The sequence below is a fragment of the Lactuca virosa genome, chromosome 1 (genome assembly GCF_052849685.1).
Source record: "Lactuca virosa cultivar CGN04683 chromosome 1, Lactuca_virosa_CGN04683_v6, whole genome shotgun sequence".
Taxonomy (NCBI): domain Eukaryota; kingdom Viridiplantae; phylum Streptophyta; class Magnoliopsida; order Asterales; family Asteraceae; genus Lactuca; species Lactuca virosa.
Window position 1 is genome coordinate 317086494 of NC_136426.1, and position 11383 is coordinate 317097876.

Consider the following 11383-nt stretch of genomic DNA (forward strand, 5'->3'; position numbering starts at 1 on the left):
GTCTTTGGGTGAGGTGCTTGTTATGAATACAAAATTGATCGTGTCTGAAAAGTAACAACGAAATAATATTATCACCTTAACATTCATTTTGCGAGTAACTTCAACCTCACAATCATCCTTGTCATAAAGTACATCCAACATGCCTTGTGACTTTAGATGGTTCTGGATATCTTGAGTCCAATCCAAATAGGTATTGTTGGTAACATCCAAGATTGAGAAATCAACCTTGATCGACATTTTTCTACAACGGGAGGAAAAACATTGGATTAATTATCATTTAAAACGACAATTTTATATGTTTATGGTTTGTAGTACCACAAACTTTATGTCGAAACAATAGATTCAAAAGACACAAGATTTGCTATAATGAACTTTGGTTTCGAAACGATAGGTTTGAGAAACACAAGTATTTAGTTGTAACGTCTATTTTATAGTTTGATCAATTTCCAAGTTATTTTTTTAAGATTTAAGAAATGAAAAATTGAAACATGAAAGCTACGCGTTCCTTGGTGGTCGCGACGCAAAGGACATGTGGTGGGCTCTACGTGACTAAGAAATGACGAATCGCGTCGCCGTAAAAAGCCCAAACCCTAATCTTAGGGCGTAATCCCTATTTAAAGGTGCTAACTTAGAGGGTTTCCTCATTTGCTAGTATCCATTCTCCAGAACCCTGATACACAAAAACCCTAGCCTCATTCCATTTTTTTTGAGCTTTTGGTGCTTTTTGGAGTGTATATTGAAGAGTAAGTGATTTTTTTTGGTACAAGAGGAAACAATATATAGTGATTTCCAAACTTGTTATCATCTCCCAATATTATGTAGGTGATAAAGTCTTAACTTTATGCTTAGATACTTATAGATCTAGGGTTTAAGCACCATTTGGTCCCTTTCACTTGGAGTTTGGAAAAATCCAGATTGTTGTGAAAGTGCAAGACTTAGTGCACCGACAAGGTTTGAAAACTCATACCTTGTATTAACTTAAGATCAATGTCTGTTGATAATATTTTGGTCCAGTCAAGTCTGGTAAACCGGTCTTGTCTTGAAGTATGAAGATCAACAAAGTATTTAACAAAATATTTAAGTAAGATAAAATGAGTATGAACAAAGTAAAGATAACTTAAGAACAATAAGAATGATGGAGAAAGAGATTTGACTTGCAGGATATTTAGTATTTGATGTGAAGGAGAATTTTGCTTCAAAAGGCTTACAATGCATGAAAACCTCATCTTCTTAAATAGGAAAGAAGATATAATAAAACAAAATGCAAGACTTGCATGGAGAATGTGAATCTGATAAGTCAGAAAAGCTGACACACAGGATTTACTCGATTTGTCCTATGAACTATAAAATTAGATAGGTACTAAATGTAACGCTCATTCCATGTATTATTTTCATTTTGGTCCATTTTATATTGAATTATTGCTTAAGGACCTCATGATTATCAAGTTTGGAGGAAGGAGGGACCATTTATGCCAAAACAGGAAAATGGAGGCGGAGCCCGAACGTGGGGCGTTCCCTAGAGGAACACGCTGCGTTCCTGCGCTGAATGCAAACCCTAACTTTTAGGGTTTGGGACCTATATAAAGAACATTATGTCCCATCCTCCAACCTCCTTATTAGCCTCTCAACCTCACAAAAACCCTAGAAATCCTTACTCTCTTCTTCTTGTGTGATTTTTGATCTTGTGAAGCCTTTGTAGTGCTTGGAAGCTTGGAAGGAGAAATGAGAAGTTAGTGAAGAGGAACTTGAGTATCTTAAGCTCATAGATCCGGGATATCATCATCATTTGGTACTCTTTGGAGGTATAAAGCTCACAACTTGCCTCAAGTATGCTTAGATCTATGGTAGTGATGTTTTGGACCTTTTTGGTCCCAAGAATGGATCTTTATGATGCAAATTCGTTTCTAGGCCTAGGGTTTCCACCCTTAGTTCCATTTGAGTCCCTAAGACAGAAAAGTTGTCATCTTTGAGGTCTTAATGGGTTCATGCAAGAGCTATGGCCATCTTTATGGAAGTTGGTTGCTATTTCTTGAGATTGGGACTTTTGGGGACATGCAAAGTCATTAAGTCTGTGACTTTATGATTCTAGGGGTCTTAGATAGCTTGGATATATGTTTCGATAGCATGGCTTAAGCATTAAGTGCTTAATGACCGGATTTTGGAAGCTGGACGCGCACGCCCCGCGTAAGGCTCGGGAACGCGATACGCTCCCATTGAGACCCGCGACCAGGATTGCAAAGGAACGCCCAACGTTCCACAAGGGAACGCCCTGAGTTCATAAGTCAATGGGCCTCTTGGGCCATTTCCTTGGACTATGCCACTATGGGCCTATTGGATTATTCTTTTGGGCTGTTATTGGACTAAATCACATGTTGGGCTTAATGAAGGGTCCATTTGAGGAGTTGGGCCTAATTTAGAAAATGGGGCCATAAGTGGGCCATTAGTGGGCATGGGTCAAGCTATATAGAGTTGGGCCTTCATGTTATGGATTTGGGCCTAGTTCATGGACCAAATTAGATCAGGGGTAAAATAGTCATTTTACCTAATGAAGGATTACTGGATTTACTAAGTGTCATTTTGGTAATGATAGCCGGGGGTTGTTGGAGCAGTTGTCAGAGATTCCTTACATTGATATTCGGCATTCATATTTGCGAGATGAGTTTCCTCCTAGGAACGGGTCTAAGGCACCAATGTCGGCCCGTTTATGTATGTTAGCATGTGCCAGACTTCAGTCCGATGTCGGGCAGTGCCCGATGTAGGTTTATATGTTTATATGTTCCGGACTTCGGTCCGATGCCGGGGAAAGCCCGAGGAATGTTTGTATGCTTGATGTATTTGTGATTCTTGCATGTGCTTGTTTTGTATGCTTCCGGACTTCGGTCCGATGTAGGGGAAAGCCCGAGGAATGTTTATATGTTTCCGAATTTCGGTCCGATGTCGGGCGGGGCCTAGAAATGTTTATATGTTTATGTTAGGTGATTATTTTTGTGTAATTATTGATATGTTGATATGTATACCGAGCTTTGCTCGATGCCGGGCGGGGCCTGATTCGGGGCGGGTCCTGATGCCGGACCTCGGTCCGATGCTGGGCGGGGCCTGATTCCGGACTTTGTTTTGATGTCGGGCGGGGCCCGATGTAGCGGGCAAGGACCATGTTATGTTATTATGTGATTATGTGTATGGTATGTGGTAGTTGGGGAGACTCACTAAGCTTCATGCTTATAGTTTTCATTTTTGGTTTCAGGTACTTCTGGTAGCAAGGGGAAGAGCTCGGGATGAATGCAGTGCACACACCATTATGTTTATAGCCTGGGATGTTTTACTCTGATATATTGACACATGTTTTGATATGATACTCTTATTGATACGATGACTCATGTTTTTGGATGAAATGATTTTGGTAACTATGGTTTATTTTATAATTAAAAATGAAATTTTTGGTCATGATTTTTGGGATGTTACAAGTTGGTATCAGAGCCTTGGTTTGAGGGATTCGGGCACACTCTCAGGTGTGTCTGAACTCAAACTGAGGACTTGGTATGAAAATTTTCAAAAAGAAAAGAAAATAATTTTTACAAAAAGGATTATTAAAAGAGAAAAGGGTGTGGTGCATGCAATCAACTGAGCTCAAGTAAGTTCTCCCAAATTACCCATACAAGTTTGTTATGTTATGATATGATTATGAGAACTGCATGCTAGATTAGGGCTAAGGATGTAGGAATGATTCCTTGTATGCCTGTTATATGTGTATGAGAATTGCATGCTAGTTTATGGCTAAGGATCTAGGAAGGATGCCTTATATGTCTGCTATATGAGCTTATTGAACTGTATGCTAGTACTGATTAGTCAGTAATATGATGGCATGAGTAGGATATGCTTGATTATGGTTACTCAATGCTTGAATGCTGCTTTCTTTGTGCTTTTAGGAGTTCTAGTTATCTTTAATTAACTAGTAAATGAATATGTTAAGTTACATATTACGAGGACTAAATAATTTCAGAAGGTTAGGCTTAGCTCTATTTCACAGCTCTCATTTGAGTCTAACTGTTGTAGGGTAGGACCTCTCATTTGAAGAATTATCTAGTATTAGTGATATGTAATAGTATTCGTGAGCTAGTTAGGGAAAGATAGCAGGGACTTCTTATGCAACTGATGGAGGAGAGTGGGTCGGTGATTACTCTAGGGCAAGCCTAGGATGAGATTAGCATGAGAATAGCAGTAGCCGTAGAACGGACTTGGTGGAGTCGAGGCAGTTCTTGAGGAAAGTACGGATAGATGTAGAAGGTAGTATGGGCCCGTACTACTAAAAGCAGAGGATCCGTACTCGAATCAGGGAAGGCTGAGATGAATCCAAGGAACTTGTAGTGTATGTGATCCCTCGGGTTATGATGAGTATTCTGATTTTTGTTATGGTGTATTTTCAGAATGGTGACGCTACGCACTAGAACAGTTGGCACTTCGGGAACCGGTGAGGGATCAGGCTCGGGTCTGGAGCCGGTCAGCTTGATGAGTAGATGAGAGAGTTCATTTCATCTAAGGTCATGTGCAGTATTTTAGACCATACTCCTGTGATCTTCGGTACGGTCAAGGAGGGCATTTTGGAGATATTTGATGAGTGGTTGGTCACATTCCGCACCGAGATGGCAGCCATGCTAGGGGCGCGCACAACGACATTCAGGGAGTTCTGAGCTTGCGGAGCTCCAGAATACCATGGGGCTCAGGACCCCATTGCTAGCAATAGGTGGTTGGCTGATGTCGCCAACGCCTTCTGTACGAGCCGATGTCCCGAGGGGGACAAGGTCCGACTTTCTTCCTGTCTTCTGAAGGACAGAGCACGTGACTGGTGGGAGGAGGTCGGACATGCCATTGGAGATGATGTAGCTCTAGATGCGATGACTTGGAGTAACTTTTCGGCCAGGTTCAGGTCCGAGTTTGCACCTGTGATTGAGGTGCAATAGCTTGCTAGGGAGTTCCAGGATCTCCAGCAGACGATTGAGACGGCGATAGAGATCACTGCCATGTTTAGGGAGAGGGCCCTTCTTGTTCCGCAGCACGTGGAGGACGAGGAGATGAAAAAGGCCCGATACCATGAGATACTACGGAGTGATATCCGCCAGTTTGTGAGCAGATCCAGCTGCAAGACGCTGGAGGATATGATTGCGAGGGGTCGGGAAAGGGAGTTGGATTTGGAGATGGAAAAGAAGAGGAAACCAGAGGGGGTTCAGTCAGGGAGTGTGGGAAAGAAGCCCAAGGTATCAGATCACCGATCGAGGAGCCAGCAGGGCCGCAGCCGTTGTGGCAAGTGTGGCCAGTTGCACGAGGGGGTGTGCAGGGCGGGTAGTTCGGGCTGCTTTAAGTGCGGCCGAACTGGACATGTGAGCAGGGATCGTACTGCTACTACCACCACCACCACCACAATATCATATCTGATTTGCTTCCAGTGCAATCAGATGGGACGCAATCGTCCCATTGTCCGAGTTTAGCAGCAGCAGGACAGGTGGCGACACCCGCTCCTGCTACATTGAGGATTACGGATCGCCGACAAGGCCGGTCTGAGGCGCCAGTGGCGAAGAGCAGAGCCTTCCAGCTGACAACAAAGGAGGCACGTGCAGCTCCCGATGTGGTGACGGGTATGTATCTTATCCTTATCTCTTTATTTATGTTGATTATTGCTTATGTTTATGTGTTTCATTATAGGATCGTTCCTTGTGAACAGTATATCAGCTCTGGTATTGTTTGATTCGGGGGCTACCCGATCTTTTGTATCGCTCGTGCTCAGCAAGCAATTTGTAGGAGCTCCAGAGGAGCTGGACTGTCCACTTGATGTAGAGATAGCAAATGATAGGACTGTACGGGTTGCGATGGTTCATCGGGGATGTACACTACAGTTGTTTGATGAGCAGTTTTGTCATACCCCCAAACCAGAACGACGGAAACGTTCGGGGGTGGAGGACATCATGTACAGTATCCCAACAATTGAAAAATAGTAATCAAAGCAACAACAACCATTGTATTAATACTAAAGTGTTTATATTATATTCAAATCATAGTTGGATAACATCAAAAGTATATAACAAAAACAAAGACTTGAAGCTACTATGCTACGTCTTCACAAAACCTGCGTGTATACCTGTCTACTAGTTTCCTGAGAATACAAGGGGTTTTGAAAAAGTGTCAACATTTAAGTTGGTGAGTTCATAAGCATTTTGTTTTAGAAAATAAGTTCTTTGTTCCTTGAAAATGTTCGTGTGTTCCTCCAGAAAATCCTATATTTTCTTAATAAGTTATGATAAGTAATGTGACCATACCAGTTCCTTCTCTCATCACTTAGTGAATACAAGTTATATATAATCCAGATCGAATGGACAGTTGAATGTGTATGTAGAGTTGAAAAACTCTTAGATCGATTAGATCTTCAACAGATTAAACAATAAAATCAAATGAACACATAGAACACTATATAGAATCAAAAAATGTTGAATGATTCAAACGTAGTCACGCCTCAGCAGAGCTCGACAAAGAACTTCCACTGTAGAGGCGAGCTAGGGTTTTTAGTACAAAGCAAATAATAATTATTTCAGCGTTTTTTTTATAAAGGCTGCATGCATGCACCTTAAATACTAAACCCTTAACAAAACAATCACGGTTGGACAGGCCCAAACCGGATAGCAAAACTGGGCTAAGGACCGAGCCCATGACGCAACACTTATTCAACCCAACAATCTCCCCCTTTGCGTCAAAAGAGGCGAGAGATTATTTCTGTTGAGTAGCCTTCACTGTCTTCACAACTTTGAACAGCCGATGAATGATAGCAAGAAGTGTCTGCCGAAACTGAATATACCATTGTAGCATGTCAGTAAACAACTTTTTGTCAGCTGCAAAATTCTGATTACACCTGTGAATGATCTCCAAAATATGCTCCAAGCAAGCAGTTGAGAAAAGGTGCTTATCACAAAGAGCAAAAAGACATTTGTGATTTTCACCCCTAACGAACATCACTTAATGAGATTTGGGGTCGATTTTACCCTTGACCATCACGTTCACATTGCCAGTTTTCCCAATTGGTTTAATCGTTGGTCGCTTGTGAATGGCAGATTCGATTTCTTGATCCATTTTCGCTACTTCATGAATGTAGCAAACAAGCATTCGCTTGATGTGGTCAATAATCGGCTGATACTCCTGAGGATTGGACAACAGAATGTTGTTGAGGAGTATCCAGTCGTGAGGGTTAAGGTTCGGTAGATCAGCCAGGGAAAAATTATGAACCGAGCTATCAGAGCCTCGGGTTACCTTAAACTTGACATTGACAAATTTTCCAGCTACATAAGGCTTCAGTACCTTGACCGTAGTAATTTTCTGTAAGCTCCAGGTCAAGTACTGTGGCTGAGCGAACTCCAGATAAAATTCCAACAGATCCCGATCTACCTTCGGGTCTGGAGAAGGAATGACAGCAGTTGAGTTGAAGCAATGAAATATGAATGCCTTTCGTGTGATTGGCATATCAAATTGAGCGTCCTTCGAGTTTTCAAGACCGAACGACATTACAGGTTCAAGCCAATGAGTACTCGGTTCATCTATAGCTTCTTTCTGGAGCGATTCAATGGTCCATTCTGGAAAAATGGACTTCTTTTTCTCCAAGAGCTCCTTTTATTTTAACTTCTTTTCGAGCTCAACTATTTCCTTCTCAATCCTTTTCTCAAGCTCCCTATCAGTAGGCTTGGTTTTCTGGAAAGGCTTAGAGGGATTTTCACCCAAGATATCTTCAAAATGATCATCATCTTCATCATCTTCATCATCTTCTCCAATCTTCTTCTTCTTCTTATCCCTTTTTCCGCCCGAAGCTACATTATCCTTCGGTGCAGCTGTTGATTTGGGTTCGGGAGGAGGTTGAGTATCATCCTTGCCAGCTTGAGTAACTTTTTCTCCCCCTTGTTGCAGTTTGACAGAAGTCACCGGAACACCCTCTATCCGACTCAAGATAGCCAATGCAGGTCTGAGTTTTTCAGCTAAATGGCGTCTAATGGATATAGTCAGAATAGAGTCATGATGGTCGAGAAGGTCTAGCAGAATGGAGTGAACATTACCCACAGAGCTTCGAATAACCTCTCTTTCAGACTTTAAGTCATCAAGCTCTTTTGTGGTAGAGCGAAGCTTGAGGTTTTGAATTTTCAGCTGAGAGGTTCGCTTGTCTAATTCATCCATAATCCGATTTTCAACGGCAAGTTCGGCTTCCAGCTGAGTTAAACGCTCATTAACGTTATTGTGAAGGTTTTCATTGGCAGCTTCAATGGCCTGGCGAGAGACTTCAAGATTAGTCCTTTCAGCTTCTAGCGAACGTTGGAGAGTATCAACTGAAGCATTCACAGTCTGAGAGTTCTTTTGAGCGGCAGCTTGCAAAGAATCTAGGAATAGATGAGCCTCAGAAATTAGTTTTTCGACTTTTGCGATCGCATCTTTGCATTCTTTCGTTGAGGCCTCAACAGCAAGCGAGGCCTTCTGACATTGGGATGTGGAGGCATCAATAGCCTTTGCTGTGGCGGAGAGAGATGCATCATGCTCTTTGACAACAGAAGAAAATAATGCCTTTAGAGCAGTTTTGGAGTAAGCACCAGTGGATGTGGAAGAAAGTAGTAGATCGAGTTTGTCAATAACCGTCTTTAGATGGCGCTTGGTAACAGGAGCATCGTCATCATCATCACTTTGAACGCGGTAGGGACTGAAGTAAGTGGAATCAAACTCCAAGTCCTCACCTCCAAGAACAGTGTTGGTTTCGGTAGATGGGGTAGGTGATGGTGTTGAGGTAGTTACTGGAGGTTCGGTGGTGACAGGGGGTTCGGGTGGTGAAGAACGGGCCCCCATATCAGATACGTTGGTTCGAACTCCAGTAGTGGTGGTAGTAGTAGCCTCAGTGAATATGGGTGCAGAAATGGGAATAGTAGAGGATGGTTGAGATGTAATGATAGGAAAAATCGGAGGGATGGAGACAGGAACAGAAACCGGTGGAGGAGAAGGTGCTTGGGACCGAACAGATACCTTTGGTGTAGGCGAGCGAGGTGGTGTATCACCACGAACCGAACCCTCATCCTCTGAGCTTTCGCTGTCAGATTCACTGGGAAGAATTTTGGGTTGATTGGGCGGCACATATTCTGAGGCAGAATCACTTGAGGATTGAAGAATTAGCCGGCGAGCGGGTTTCTTGACTCTCTTCGTCTTAGGTTGAGTTGGTGCTGTCTTTTCCGACTTTCGCTTCCTAGGGGTTTGAACTTTTGAGACTTGGCCCCCCTTATCCCCCTTTTTAACTTCTGGCCTTTTGCCTCTTTTGGCAGGTTTGTCTGGGTCTTCGATTGATTTCACCATGTCAGCAGTAAGTTCCCTTGGACCAGAGGAGGGAAGCTTCTTGTATTCCTGTCACACCCCAAAAACGAGAACGGCGGAATACGTTCTGGGGTGGAGGACGTCATGTACAGTATCATAACAAAGCATAATAGTAAAGACAAGCAACAACATCCATTGCATTAAGATAATAATTGTAATACAAACGTGTTCAGTACAAATGTTAGACACCAAAAATACAATCAAAATAAAGTGGAGTCTTATATGTGCTCCGTCTTCTCAAAAGCTGCATCCGTACCTGTCTACTGATGACCTGAGAATACAAGTTATTTTGAAAACGTTTATCAGCATAAAGCTGGTGAGTTCATAAGTATTTAGTGTCATTTCCTGTATAAAAATATTCACATTTATACATTGTAAAAGTAAGTTTCGGTGTTCGAAAATAGTATGAGCCCTAGAAAACCCTATGTTTTCCAGAAAAAGTAGTCTTCACCAAGACCCGATGGTTTGTTTGTTCCTTTGAAAATGTACAAGTTTTCCCAGTAGTTATTAGTTTGAAAATATAGTTTTAGACTTTATTCATGTATAGTAATGAGAAAAATGTTTTACCCCAACAGTATCATTGTCGGCCATATGTAATGAAATGCAGGCTCCAGGTAGTATTAAATGTACAATACTCCTCAGGGAGTCTGTTGCCTTTAATTCTTAAAGTATTAATTAAAGGTTTGAATGTGAACTCGTACGTAACCATGCTGATTGACGACCGAATCCCTTTGACCCTCCGAGTCATATGTAGATGTGACATTTTGTCACCCCTGGGCCTAGACGGCTCGGACTGTAGCTAGCAGTCGGGATGTGGGAGTGTCTGTCCCGTATAGATCTATACACATAATGCCCGCTCTCCCTCCAAGAGACTCTGGTTACGCGGTGATAGCACAAAGATGTGTCGTATCGAGAAATAGTATGTCACATTCTATTTTAGTAAGTTCTCTTGTATAGTATGTAGTGTTCTCTTTGTATAGTACATAATGTTCTCCTTGTGTAGTATATAGTGTTCTCTTGTATAGTATATAGTGTTCTCTTGTATAGTACATAGCATATATTGACTCACAACTGAACTGACTCTAGTAGTTGTCATGGCAATAGTAGCATTGAGTAGTATCCCTTAACTATACCTATTATAGTTAAATAGTATCGTTGGTTGCATGTCTTTGATATCCAAAGGCATTGAACTGATATGAAAACTTTTATATCTGACACAAATATATGAGATATATAACTAAGAATTCAACGAGAGTCGGACTAATAACAAAATACCCTAAGCCCACAATCAAACAAGAATAGGAAGTAAGGTGAGTTATTAGTCCTAAGTTCTTCAAGTCTTACTTATATAAATATATTGGTGTAGATATGGTTTGGGAATAAAAATAGTTTTAAAAGAATTTTCGAAAATAGTTTTATAGTAATTTAACACGAAAATGAATTTGGTAAGCATTTGGAAACAGTTTAATTGGCAATATAGTTGAAAGTATAGAAAATCCCTTTTTGGTGGTAAAAACAGTCAATAGTGTAGAAAATCCTTTTGGTTGCAAGTTATAACTCACATGCGATTGTTACTATAACTTATTTGGTTCAACTTGTATTCCCCCCATAAAACAGTTAAAAACATTTAAAAAGGTTCATTTAGGGGTATGAACTCACCTGTCGTGAGTGAAGTGGATGGAAACGCCGGGTAGGATGCTAGGTGTCAAGTGAGGACTTGAACACACACACGGATCCTATGTAACATGTAGTGATGTATAAAGTATCTAATTAGTTGTGTAATCACTAATTCAGTGAGTAAAGGCACTTCAATGTATGAAAACACTTGGTTTCAAGTGTTAGGAGTGCTAAAGGTGGCATCTAAGGAGTGTATGGCCTCACTATGGAGTTTACACTTCACTTGGCCACACTTAAGTGTGTTTACGGTTGGGAGACCATTTCCCCCATGAGTTTACGGCCGTAAACTCATGGAAATGGTGAGTTTGTGTGTCTAAAGGTCTCATGCATC